Source organism: Tiliqua scincoides, chromosome 3 (genome assembly GCF_035046505.1).
Source record: "Tiliqua scincoides isolate rTilSci1 chromosome 3, rTilSci1.hap2, whole genome shotgun sequence".
NCBI classification, from domain to species: domain Eukaryota; kingdom Metazoa; phylum Chordata; class Lepidosauria; order Squamata; family Scincidae; genus Tiliqua; species Tiliqua scincoides.
Genome location: NC_089823.1, coordinates 36,828,811 through 36,843,562, shown reverse-complemented (window position 1 = coordinate 36,843,562; position 14,752 = coordinate 36,828,811). Strand labels below are relative to the sequence as shown.

At 44.5% G+C, this 14,752-nt stretch overlaps 1 protein-coding gene across 1 annotated transcript in view; it reads left to right on the top strand.

Moving 5' to 3' along the window:
* Positions 1–14,752, top strand: part of RPL24 (ribosomal protein L24) — a 276,024-nt gene that overhangs the window by 151,642 nt on the left and 109,630 nt on the right. The window lies entirely within an intron of this gene.

Below are 14,752 nucleotides of genomic sequence, written 5' to 3'. Positions count from 1 at the left end.
GACACAAGTGGTAGACAACCATAAATGTCGGCCCTGAGGGGCACTTCAGCCTGCTTGGTTCCCTGGAGAGGCTGGGGCGAACCAATGAGGTGCTGGTCCAGGGGGTGAACACCATGTCCGGGGACATGGTGGACCTGCTGGGAGCTGTGCGGGAGAACAATCGCCTCCTCCTCATGATCCATGAGGGGATGGCCGCATGGGCTGCTGAGCCAACTGCCACCCCACCACACTGTCCCTGTTGGCGCCAGCGTGAACCTGCCCAGGAGCAGCAGCAGCCCGAGCTCCACAGCGGCACCCTGCACGTGCCCACACCAGTACCCCGGCGCTGCGTCCCCACCGGCCCCGTGATGGGAGTGTGTGAGACGCCCTGTCAGCTGCCTGCCCCCACACGGGTTCAGACATGGGGGCAGCAGTGACAGCGGCCCTGGGGAGCTACTGCTATCCCCATCCCCTTCAGATGCCTGGAGGCACCTGCCGCACTTTTGGGGTGTGAGATGGTAGCAGGAGGTGAGCCCGCTGAATGTCTATGCCGCTCTCCTGCCCTCCCCCTGGCTGTGACAGGGGCAGTTGTGAGGGACACTCTGGGTCGTTCGCCTGGCGGGCGCTGCACAGGTACGCCATGGTTGTGAGGGACACTCCAGTTCGGTCGCCTGGCAAGCACTGCGCAGGCGCGTCCCAGACACTGCGCTGGCACCACCCCATTCCCTGTGTACCTTTCCCCATTCCCACCATCTCTTTTGGTGTTTGTGCCAGCCACCTGCTCCAGCGCCTTTGGATGCTGCACAGCTGTGGCCTCTGGATATGGCCTACACTATGCCAGCACACCTAGGCCACTGCCTTTGGGGTAAGTTAGGATTGCGCCCTTAGTCGCTCTCTTTTGCACCTAAACTATCTGAGCCTAAACTATCTGAGTCAATCCTATCTGGCTGACATTTTGTCTAAGTAATTTTCAGCTATGCATTCACATCAACAGGTCTGATTCCTCTTGCGTAACTCCTCTTGAGTTAAACATTCACTCGTTTTGACCACAGATCCTTGCCCATATTCTTCAACTAAGGCTTACTTACTACTTAGGAAGGAAGTCCCACTTTAATCAATGGGACTTTTGAGGAAGGACTGTGAACTGTTAGAGATTTGTTGCCCATGATGGCGCTTGATAGCGTGGATACGATTGTCCATCTCTACCACTCCCAGATTGTGATGATAAAGATAATGTACACAACAACAGATCATAGAAATGAAGATGCCAACAGAGGAATTAATACATCTAAAGAGGAGTGTGGGAGAAGAAATTGAGTGGGATGGCGGATGCTAGAGAAACTGTGAGTTAATTAAAGAGCAGTAAGATACTGTATTTTTAATTAAGGATGACACAAAGGGGAGAGGTAATTAGCAGGCAGTAAAGAAGGCAGTACCAGCAAAGAGCCTGGGGGTTATGAATGAATGAAATATGACATCAACACGCACATTTAATCAACTGAGCAGATGCCATCCTTGACAACACAACCCTGGATCCTTAGCATACACACTGCTTCCCCAGTGATAATAATCTGCATTAATCTGTTCCATGTGATGTTTTAGACATGGGAATGACTTTATTACAGCGATACACAACTTGAATAGCCTAGAAAAATAAACAAGTGTGCCAGCTTGCAGACCTACTAGGGTTGCCAACCAACCAGAAAAAAAAAATATGTCTGGTAATTTTTTTTATTATATCTCTGCCAGTTGCCTGCATATTTGGAGCAAAGCCAACTTTTTTTGAGTAGAAATCAGTACCATTGTTTTCACTCAGAATGGAAGTGAAGGGGAGGCACATGGTGTTCTGCTGGTGTTCTAAGCACATGCTGATGAGAAAGAAAAGTTGAGGCATACTGTTGGAAAACCATCAGGCTGGAGAGACCTCCCTCGGAAGGGCATTCCTGTAGACCATGGGTGCCCAAACCCTCAGGAACCCCCAATCTGGCTCACAGGGAGTCCCCAGTCTCCATTGAGCCTGTGGCCCACCAGAGACTTGCTGGAGTCCACGCTGGCCCAATGTTACTGCTCTCAGCACAAGTGCTGACTTCTTATGTGAGCTGCGGGCCAGAAGCTTCCTCCACTGCTTGCTGTTTCACGTCTGTGAAGCAAAGAAAAGGCCAGCTTTTATAGGCCTTAAGCTATTGCGAGACCTTCATTCATTCATATAAGTTCCATCTCTAATATATTCATTTATGTAAATTTATTCAAATTATAAATGTAAATTAATTCTTTCTTTCCTGACCCCCAACACGGTGTCAGAGATGTGACCCTCCTGCCAAAAAAAGTTCTGATACCTCTGCTTTAGACTGAGCACAGTTCCTGTGACACTTGGGTATGCTCTCTACAACCTTTTTCATGCCATGATCCCAATAAATAAATAATGAGACTGGGGACCCACCACCAACCCCACCCCCCTGAGGGTGGATGGATCGTATCCTTATGATCCACCCACCCTCAGTCCTGTTCCCACTCATCACCCACCCCATTTCCCCCTACCTCTTATATCTTCACAACAACCCTGTGAGGTAGCAATCTGAGCATAGCTGGCCTTAGGAGCTATAGGGCAAGACAGTGAGAAGGGGCTGTGCAAGATCATATCAAGACTATACAAGAATCCTAAAAACTCCATATTTAGTTCATTTTCTTCTAATTTAGTGTCACAGTACTGATTACTGTGAAAAGCTAGCAAATGTGATCATAACAGTACTGAAGGGTCATAACTGGATGGAACAATCTTTCCATCCAATGGGCTATGTCAGAATGCCAGATGCATTTGGTGGGCCACTATGAGATACAGGAAGCTGGACTAGATGGGCCTATGGCCTGAACCAGCGGGGCTGTTCTATAGGAAGCATCATAAAGAAATATGGAAGTAAGGAGAAGCCCAAATTCATTTTGATTTTTCAGTGCTTGAGATGTTCCCTCACAAACTCCTTAACATTTTTCATTTGAGATCAGCAATTCCAGAAAAAGAATAGAATAAGTACAGAATGTTTGGCAGATCAAATTGTTAGCTCCATACAATGGTAAATTGAAGACTCAAAAAAAAACATTTTTGTGTGTTTGTATTTCACCAGTCTCTCATGATGGAACTCTTCCATTGAGGCACTGATCAAATTCAGACTTGCTTAACTTCAGTAAGGTTGCCATACCATATAGCTTCAGATCTTGCCTTGGGACTGAACATTTAGGGAAGTACCAGAATTTAGGAGGCACATCTTATGAACTGAGATAAAAGGAAACTGCTTCCTTTAATGGGATGAAAAGAAATGCCTTCACTCAAAGTATCTTGATTTAACTAAACTGTGGATCTGCACTGGAATTAGTCAAGTTTACAGAAATAAAGATTAAAGGGAGATACGATAGCCATGTGGTCCAGGCAGGAAGTGTGGTCAGGTGGTCGAGCTGTCGTATTGCCAAAGAGCTAAGCAGGATCAATTTGATCAATCCCCTTGGAGGGCAGACATGAAGCCAAGCTGATAAAATGCAATAACCTGTCGTGAGAAGACCTGCTCAGGACAGGACGTGAGCCACCTGTTGTGAGACAGCGAGGGAGTGCGGAGCGGTCGGCTGGCAAGAATGGTTAAAACTTTGAGAACCTGCCTGGGCTTGATTTACAGTTGCCTGTGAAGCTTGATGGCATGCAGCCAGAAGAGAGTTCTTTTGTGAGTTCTTCTCACAGAACAAATATTGTAAAAATCCCATTGAAAAATCGAGGTTTAAGATTTGACTGCCTATGTAAACCACCTTGATTACTGTGCAAAAACAGACAAAGGTGATATTTCTATGATGGGAAAGTAGATTTACGTTAGACATTAAAGACCAGCAACTAGAACTGGCCCAAGACTTCCTGGTCCTGTGGCAATACCCCAGATAACATTCCTTTAACAACATAAGAACAGCCCCACTGGAATGGGCCATAGGCCCATCTAGTCCAGCTTCCTGTATCTCACAACAGCCCACCAAATGTCCCAGGGAGCACACCAGATAACAAGAGACCTGCATCCTGGTGCCCTCCCTTGCATCTGGCATTCTGACATAGCCCATTTCTAAAATCAGGAGGTTGCACCCCTTCCCCTTTGCTGGCTTGCTGGTTTTGGAAAGGAAGAGCGCAACAGAGTAGGAAGAGAGTGCTGAAGGCACTCTAGTGCATCACTTTGCTTTCTTCTCCTCTCCACTTCCACTCCATTCCCCTTTTCCTTTTCATAACCGAGGAGCAGAATGTGGAGGGGCAGAGAAGTGAGTGCGTGTATCAAACTGCTTCAGTTGGCCTTCTAGGCAAGTCAGTTCTGCCACAGTTATTGGACAATGGAATAGTCTAGTCAAGTTGCAAAATCTTCTTCATGGGAAGTTTTCAAGAAGGGACTGGATACATTACTGGTTTACAGGGTTCTGGAACGTCCAGTTTGGCTATAGTGAAGCTTCCTGCAAGGGACTGGATCAGCTAATGTGCAAGATGCTTTCAGTTTAAATATTATACTAATGGGGTATGTAAAGCAAGGGCAGATGTGTAGCCGCTCTCACCTACAGCAACAGTCCAATCCTAACTAAATGCTGTCTGCAGGGCACAGTGCCACTGGCAGGGGCTCTGGTGCATCCTGTAGGCATCCGGAGACTGCATGGAAGCAGAATGGGAAGCAAAAACATGTTCTACTTACTCTTCTCCATTCCTGCATGGTCCATAATTGGTCTACTCAAACCTGTGCCAGCTATTTAGCTGGTATAATTTCAAGAAGAGCAAAGGGGTGATAGGACAAAACCGGGGGTTAGTATCTCATGGAGCTCTCCCCACTGAAACCCACCTTAATCTGCACCTGACGTGCTTCTAATATGCCTATCCCCCACCTGCCCCATCCCACGCTTTTCCACCTATCCTCCGCACCACTGGTGGCTTCACTGTACTGGTGGGAGCAGCAGCACCCGGCAATTTTCTTCTGCAGCTGCCACTTCTTGCAGTGGCTCAGTTCAGAAAATGCAGTTCAGAAAATGGCTGCCAGGGCATGGTGCGTGCACTGCCGCCAGCCATTTTACAGTAGCAGAAAGCCTTTTCCCCTGCGGTATATGGCTCCACGTGGTGGCCCAATCCTAGTTAGGATCAGGCTGTAAGATTGGTACTGTACAATGAAGTCAGTGGGTGAATGAGACCTTCTGACAAAATGCTGGGGTTCCCAGTTTAAACAAAAGGGGAAAGATACTTTTTTTTTAGGTGCTTAGCTCTGTCATTATGCAAATTAATCTGAAATTATCTCAAGTAAAATAATGGTTTAAATTGAATTAGAAAAATAATACCTGTAGCCCTAGGCTGTGTTAAGATGCCCCTTTGGAAAGTCTGAACCGTAACTTCCTCTCACCTGGAATCAAGATAGTTGATGTTGGACCTGGATACCTCTGGGAACAAGTAGTTGCACTGTCAATTAAATGAGGGTCAAAAGAAAGTTAAACACACACACACACACACACACACACACACCCAAAAAGAGAACTAAAGTGGTTTCTCTTGCTGAATAAATACAAAGCAAAAGTTTGTTATAGCATGTGGTGTTTTCCCCATATTTTAAATAAAAATAGGGTTCCCTCATGCAAAGGGAAGCTCAAGAAGTCACAAACTTTCCCCCACCCCCACAATGGGAAGTATGTGTTTTAATATACTCTTCACTTTGCTGCATTTTTATGAATGTCAAAGGTCAGAGTTTTCTGAAGATCTTGCAGTTAATAACTGAATGCAGTTTTTACGTGGCAAATGTGGCCAGGTACTCATAGTCTCACCACAGGAGAGACAAATTGCTGAAGGGATGCCATCGGTCATGTTGCTGCAGGAGAAGGCACTTTGAGTCCCACCTACATTTCTGGCTGGTAGTGAGAAGCTGGGCCTTGTCCAAGGCACTTAGAGAAACCTCTGAAATTCACTGGAGATTTGGGAACACTTATTTGGATTGCTCACCTTCTCTTTATCTATATCAGGGCCACAACAGTCTTGTTCTTTCCACTTGACATAGTTGTTCCATTATGCCATTGAAAAACATTCAATGGCATAATGGTGAATCAAATACGGGTAACCCTCAGTCTACTTTAGTTTTTTTGTGACGATTCACCATGGCGGTTATTATGAATTGTCGTGAAGCTGCTGCACATCTTTCTGAGCCTGTGCTCCAATGAGGAGCATCTTTTCTGAGCATTGCGGTCAGGCTAGGCCTGGGGAGAAGAACGAGGGTCTCTATGGCTAGCAGCAGCATTGACAGCAACCTCCCACTGTCTCCCCACATTACCTAGAGGACCCTTCCCTTGCCCCAGCTGCTATTTAAGAGCTGAGCAACAGCCCACAGGTTTGTTTTTTTAATTAACATCCATACCATTCATTTCAGAACTTTAAATATAATATTACATTACTTTTGTCAATTTTGAGTGGGCCCTGGAATGTAACTCATTTTCTTTCCATCAACTTACATTATATAATTAGGTAATAATTATATAATTATAATTATATAATCAATAACACGGCTGCAAAAAATCAATACCAGGAACAACGTACTCCAGAAATTAACAGGAACAAGATGGGGAGCTTCAGCCACCACTCTCAGAACATCAGCATTAGGATTGATCTACTCCGCACCAGAATACTGTGCTCCAGTATGGCTCAACAGCTGTCATACTAGCAAGATTGATGCCAGATTAAATGAAACCATGAGGATCATAAGCGGCTGTATAAGACCCACTCCTGTCTGTTGGCTCCCCGTTTGAGCCAGTTAGCACCGCCAGCCCTACGCAGAAAAGAGGTCTTAGTGAAAGAATACAGAAAAATCACCAACAACCCACTTTTACCAGTGCATGCCAATCTTCCTCATCTGTCAATCAGTAGGCTCAAATCCAGGAAGCCTTCTCTGGCACTAGCACAACATCTGCTCAACAATTTCAACATCAATGCCCAATGGAAAGCAAAATGGGCAGTCGAACACCCATAAACAGGTAGATATATAGACGATCCTACACTTAAGGTGCCAGGTTTCGACTTACCTCGCCAGCGCTGGAAAACTTTGAATAGGATCTGTACCCTACATGGTGTTTGTCAATGTGCAAATGGGGCCAGTATCTACCCCTCAGTGTGATTGCGGGTTCTCCCACCAAACCATGTACCACATTGTGTCTGGCTGCAAACTGAGGGCGTATACTGGCCCTTGGTCTGAATTTTTGGCAGGAGGTCTGGTCTAGAGGGTAGAGCCTCCATTTGCCTGAAGATAACATCCACAAGGTCGCCAGTTCGAGGCCACCAGCACCATGCGACCTTGAAGCAGCTGACAAGCTGAAGCCGAGCTATTCCATCTGCTCTGAGCGTGGGAGGATGGAGGCCAGAATGTGAAACCAGATCAGAGTGAAACACCTGGACTGTTGTGGTTCTTGAAAGATAGAACCTTCTTTCAATTGTAAAAATCCCTACAGGGATTTAATCAGCCTGCCTATGTAAACCGCCTTGAATAAAGTCTTGAATAAAGACCAAGAAAGGCGGTATATAAATACCTGTATTATATTATTATTATTATTATATTTTTCTTTGACGGTAACTCTGTCCTTGAATGGCTGCATGAACTGGACACTGACATTTGATCTAGTCTAACTGATTTACAAGTCCATGTATTATATGCCATACGCTAAATAAATAAATAAATATAATTAGGTTCATTTTACATCTGTTTTTTGGCAACAGTTTGTTCAGGAACGAAACTCTATTGTAAATTGAGGACTACCTGTAGGCAGATTGCCAATTCTGAGTGTAAATTGGTCTAATCTCCCATTCCTCCTGCTTCCAAAGCTGAACATCTTGGGGTCCTGGAAGGCTGTGTATGAGAGACAAAATTGCTGAGGAATGGCTGCAAGGTAAACTTGGTGCTTTATTGATCACAGAAAAAAATCTTCTCCATGCCTCCCTGTTGGGTTACTTCACCCTCGTTAAGAACATAAGAACATAAGAACAGCCCCACTGGATCAGGCCATAGGCCCATCTAGTCCAGCTTCCTGTATCTCACAGCGGCCCACCAAATGCCCCAGGGAGCACACCAGATAACAAGAGACCTCATCCTGGTGCCCTCCCCTACATCTGGCATTCTGACTTAACCCATTCCTATAATCAGGAGGTTGCGCATACACATCATGGCTTGTACCCCATAATGGATTTTTCCTCCAGAAACTCGTCCAATCCCCTTTTAAAGGCGTCTAGGCTAGACGCCAGCACCACATCCTGTGGCAAGGAGTTCCACAGACCGACCACGCGCTGAGTAAAGAAATATTTTCTTTTGTCTGTCCTAACCCGCCCAACACTCAATTTTAGTGGATGTCCCCTGGTTCTGGTATTATGTGAGAGTGTAAAGAGCATCTCCCTATCCACTCTGTCCATCCCCTGCATAATTTTGTATGTCTCAATCATGTCCCCCCTCAAGCGTCTCTTTTCTAGGCTGAAGAGGCCCAAATGCCGTAGCCTTTCCTCATAAGGAAGGTGCCCCAGCCCCATAATCATCTTAGTCGCTCTCTTTTGCACCTTTTCCATTTCCACTATGTCTTTTTTGAGATGCGGCGACCAGAACTGGACACAATACTCCAGGTGTGGCCTTACCATCGATTTGTACAACGGCATTATAATACTAACCGTTTTGTTCTCAATACCCTTCCTAATTATCCCAAGCATAGAATTGGCCTTCTTCACTGCCGCCGCACATTGGGTCGACACTTTCATCGACCTGTCCACCACCACCCCAAGATCTCTCTCCTGATCTGTCACAGACAGCTCAGAACCCATCAGCCTATATCTAAAGTTTTGATTTTTTGCCCCAATGTGCATGACTTTACACTTACTGACATTGAAGCGCATCTGCCATTTTGCTGCCCATTCTGCCAGTCTGGAGAGATCCTTCTGGAGCTCCTCACAATCACTTCTGGTCTTCACCACTCGGAAAAGTTTGGTGTCGTCTGCAAACTTAGCCACTTCACTGCTCAACCCTGTCTCCAGGTCATTTATGAAGAGGTTGAAAAGCACCGGTCCCAGGACAGATCCTTGGGGCACACCGCTTTTCACCTCTCTCCATTGTGAAAATTGCCCATTGACACCCACTCTCTGCTTCCTGGCCTCCAACCAGTTCTCAATCCACGAGAGGACCTGTCCTCTAATTCCCTGACTGTGGAGTTTTTTCAGCAGCCTTTGGTGAGGGACCGTGTCAAACGCCTTCTGAAAGTCCAGATATATAATGTCCACGGGTTCTCCCGCATCCACATGCCTGTTGACCTTTTCAAAGAATTCTATAAGGTTTGTGAGGCAAGACTTACCCTTACAGAAGCCATGCTGACTCTCCCTCAGCAAGGCCTGTTCGTCTATGTGTTTTGAGATCCTATCTTTGATGAGGCATTCCACCATCTTACCCGGTATAGATGTTATACCGGTATAGATGGTATACCGGTATAGATGTCATTCTTCAATTCCTTAATAACCCTTGGGTGTATGCCATCAGGGCCCGGTGACTTATTGATCTTTAATTTATCAATGAGGTCTGAAACATCTTCTCTTTTAACCTCTATCTGACTTAACTCCTTGGTTAGGAGGGGCCGTTCGGGCAGCGGTATCTGCCCAAGGTCTTCTGCCGTGAAGACAGATGCAAAGAACTCATTTAATTTCTCTGCCATCTCTAAGTCTCCTTTTATCTCCCCTTTCCCTCCCTCACCATCCAGAGGGCCAACCGCTTCTCTGGCGGGTTTCCTGCTTCTAACATATTTGAAGAAGCTTTTATTATTCCCCTTAATGTTGCTGGCCATGCGTTCCTCATAGTCTCGCTTGGCCTCCCCTATCACCTTCTTACATTTCTTTTGCCACAGTTTATGTTCCTTTTTATTCTCTTCATTAGGACAAGACTTCCATTTACGGAAGGAAGCTTCCTTGCCCTTCACAGCCTCTCTAACTTGGCTGGTTAGCCATGCGGGCACTCTCCTGGATTTAGTGGAACCCTTCTTTCTTTGCGGTATACAACTCTGCTGGGCCTCTATTACTGTTGTTTTAAGCAGCCTCCATGCACTCTGGAGAGATTGGACTCTTTTTACCCTCCCTTTCAACCTCCTTCTAACCAGCCTCCTCATTTGAGGGAAGTCCGCCCGTCGGAAGTCAAGGGTTTTTGTTAGAGATTTGCCTGGTATTCTTCCCCCAACGTGCACGTCAAAACGGATCGCAGCATGATCACTGTTCCCCAATGGCTCAGTAACGTTTACATCCCTAACCAGGTCCTGCGTACCGCACAAAATTAAATCCAGAGTCACCTGTCCTCTGGTGGGCTCCGTGACTAGCTGATCTAAGCCACAGTCATTTAGCACGTCAAGAAATCCGGTTTCCTTATCGTGACCAGAACACAAATTGACCCAGTCAATATGAGGATAATTGAAGTCCCCCATGATTACAACCCTGTCCTTCCTTGTCACCTCCCTGATCTGTTTCCTCATTTCAAGGTCCCCATCAGATTTCTGGTCTGGAGGACGATAGCACACCCCCAGTATTACATCGCTGCTCAAGCCTGGTAATTTAACCCACAGAGATTCTACGGTGGAGTCGGACCCACCTTCAATCTCTACTTTGCTGGATTCTATCCCTTCCTTAACATAAAGGGCCACCCCACCTCCAACACGCCCCTGCCTGTCCCTCCTGTAGAGTTTATAGCCCGGGATTGCGGTATCCCACTGATTCTCCGCATTCCACCAGGTTTCCGTTATGCCCACTATGTCAATATTTTCCCTTGTCACCAGACATTCCAGTTCTCCCACCTTTGCTCGTAGACTTCGGGCATTCGCATAAAAGCATTTATACACAGAATGCCCCAGGATGGGCTGCTTATTCGCTCCTTTGTCCCCGCATCCTCTCATTGTGCCAAACTGTCTATCACATCCCATCTCCCTACCTTTCCCAATTTCTTCTCCTACCCTGCCTTTGTCTCGTTTCTGTGAGGCAGCTAATCTTACCCTTTCCAAGTCACCCACCATACAAATTTTAGGTGGAGGCCCTCTTCCTAGGGATTAGTCCCAGGTATGAGAGCATCCACACCACCAGCTGATGTAATTACTCTTCAGAGCCTGCAACTTCATTTGGTCTCTTGTCTACCCTGCCTTTGTCTCGTTTCTGTGAGGCAGCTAATCTTACCCTTTCCAAGTCACCCACCATACAAATTTTAGGTGGAGGCCCTCTTCCTAGGGATTAGTCCCAGGTATGAGAGCATCCACACCACCAGCTGATGTAATTACTCTTCAGAGCCTGCAACTTCATTTGGTCTCTTGTCCCTCTGGAGGTGCCCCAAAACTTACCCTCAAACATCAGTAGCCAGTTTGCAGCTTCCCCTGACTCCTTTGGTCTCTCCCTGCTGGAGGTCATGAAAGTTGTCTGACCTATCACAGTCTTGTTCTTCTCCTCCCATCTCACCTTGTCTTTCCTTTTTTCATCCCTTGCCTCATCCATTTTCTTCCTACAGCTGGCCTCCCTCACTCCAACTCCTGCCTTTTCCAGTCTTCCCTTATTCTGCTTGTTTCACACTCCTCTTTCCTTTTTGGTTTTCCCTCCTCTTCCAATCTCTTCTCTCTCTCTCTCTCTCCCCCCCCCCTTTTGTGAGGACTTCTTTTAGGGATTGGTACCAGCCCCACCCACCACACCTCAGTTAATGGCCATCAGCTGGCTCTGGCCACATCCAAATGTGGGCACCAGCTGCTATTGTAATCACTGGCCATTGCTCTGCACCCCAACTAATTAGTAGTATGTCCTCTTCATCTAAGCAGGATGCACAGTTGCCCAAGCTCTACAAATGGAGACACAGAATACAAAACTGATCTCTCCTGCAATTCCACCCCTGCTTTGAAATTTCTCTTGTTAATCTGCCAACTTCTCCAGTAGCATTGTAATAGAGTCAATATACTATGCCTATACACGTTGAGCCTCATTATTCGCATGAGTTCTGTTCCAAGAAAAAAATGCACTATAGCAAATCAATTTAAAAAACAAAGTTTCTTTGCTCTGGTGATTTAAAAACAGCCTTGCGGACCTTTGTGACGTAAGATAAAAGTCATTAAGAAGACAATCCCATCAATCAGCCTTCCTCCAAGTGCTTACAAAGGCGCTTCACTCAGTTCCTCCCTTCACCAATGCAGTGATCACCTTTCTTTCAGGTGCTTAGGGGGAAGGGAGGGGTCGCCTGGAGAGAGAAGGATTGATGGTCAGCCAGCTGCCGCCCTCTCATTAAGGAGGCTATTGTTAAAGGACTGTTCAGTTTTTTTAACTGATTTTAAAGGGATGCATTTTTCCCCTACTCCAGGGATCAGCACATTCCTTCTCATTTGCAGTGGCCATTCATGGTGAGTCAAATCCGTGCATAAAAAATCCATGTATAAATAGGCCGGACCTGTATACAGTTGTGGGATTTGCAGCTGAAAAAACATGGCTTGCATCACGCTACCCAGTTGAAATTTGAACTGGGGCTCAAGTTCTTCACTACCACTGCAATACATTATAATAGTAACTGCTTAACTTGAATCTCATCACACCATAAATTCATAAATGTGTTGTGGTAGAAAGTTGTGTGAATGCACTCTTCATCTCTTTTGGCAAAACAGCAGATACTTATTTTCTTTTACTTTTAGGGTCAAAGTTTCAGAATATTGTAGCAATGAAATATTGTCCCTACAACCTATGCAATGCTTTCAACTGCATTTTTAAAAATATGTATTTTAAAGGGCTTTCCTTTTGCAGTAAGGATGAGTATCTCTTGAGATTTTCTTCCGCATAACAAACTATTCTGCATAACTGGTTGCACTTTTGCTCTTTTAATGTTGGCTTCTATTGAAGCCAACCATCAAATCTCTTTCAAAATAAAAAAGTAAACATTTAAGTTGAGGCCAAGAGAGTTTTTTCATTGGAAACTCTGGTGGGTTGGATGAAATGAAGTATTCTTATATTTGTTGACTTTACAGTTTGCAAGATAACTATTATATCCTTAAGGATTATAAACTTGGCTTGGAAAAAAGGCAAGATTTTTGAGGTACTTAATTCTGGAGTAGTTCAAAATTTGGTGTTTGTATGGTGTGAGTACAAAATATAGAAAGGACTAGATATCACTTGGAATAAGAAAAATCACTTGTACACCATTATGTCACAAAAAGGCTTTGTGTCCTAGGCATTGACCCCTATATAAAGGACCAAACATCAACAGTCAAGAAATTTCAAACCACAAGATACAAATGTTATTGATTAAACAAGTTTATTCAAAACTGTGTTCTGATATTACAATAAGACTGCATTAATATTTGGAGGTACAATTTCTCCAATTATTTGTCTACAAGACATACTTTCATCAAACAATATGATCTGATTAACTATGGATAAGAATATGCAAAATAGCCACTCTTGAAATGATAATGTACAATGAGAACTGACATTATTTAAAAGCTGTATAGTTTTGCAAGCCATTTCTGCAAGACATTTTCATGTTTTATTTACATTCAGTAAATTACAAAAAAAAAAATTTTTACCCAAAAAAGCCAATATTCTTAAAACATTAATATGTGACAGCCTGCCATACCTATAAGGTAAAATAATACCATCGAATTAACTGGTTGTGAAGCCCTAGACATACTTTTCTCAATTCAAGAAGAGAGAACCACAGCCATCATAGGAACATAAGGCGAACCATTCTAGATCAGGTCAAGGGTCCATCTAGTCCTGCATCCCGTTTCCAACTGAGACCAGTTAAGATGCTGAAAAACTCACTGAGTAGATGGAAGCATCAGTCTTCACCCTATTGTTTGTACCCCAATCACTGACATTCAAATGTACATGGTCTCTGAACATGTAAGTTCCATGTAGCGATCGTGGTCAATAGCTTGGCCTCCACAAATTCTTCTAAATTCCTTTTCAAGCCAGTGGACTTCACCACATCTTGTTTATTATGCACTGTATGAAGAAGGACTTTCTTTTGTGTTTCCTAAATCTAGTGCCAAATCAATTTTGCTGGATAACCCCAAATTCCACTACTGAAGAGAAAAATCTTCTCTCTATCCACTTTCTTCACTTGATGCATAATCCCTCCTATTCTCATCTTTTCTTCTACATTAATCCCAACCTGTCCTCCTCCAAATGTTTGCCTTTCTTCATAGGGAAGTGCTCCACAGTAATCATACTGGCATCCTTACCCTGCACCATTTCTAACTCACGTCCTTTTCAACATAAAGCAGCCAAAATTGCACAGGGTATTTAAAATTCAGCTGCATTGTAGATTCATATAAGGACATTAAAATATTGGCCATCTTATTTTCAATTTCCTTCCTAATAGTCCCTTCAATTTGCTTCTCCCCCCCCCCCCCCCCGCACACTGAACTGACATTTTCATTGAGCTACCCACCACAGTCCTAAGATCATTTTCTTTCTGGATTCACTTGGTTTTTCACCAAATCTGAGCAAACAGTATACTGACACAGATATGCTTCACCACTTCTCTTAAATGTAAAGACAGAGAACACTTTAACCCATGTACAAAGACTTCCACTAAACTGCTAACATTTATGCACACTGAAGTATATAGAGGAGAGATTATTAAAATGTGTGGAAAGTCTTTTTATTGGTTGTAAAGATTCAGTGTGATTCCAATCAACTTTAAAGGGAACTTAAGTAACTTTAAAATGAGTAAACACAAGTCCAGAGATATCTCTATACGTTTTCATGAACTAAGTTTTC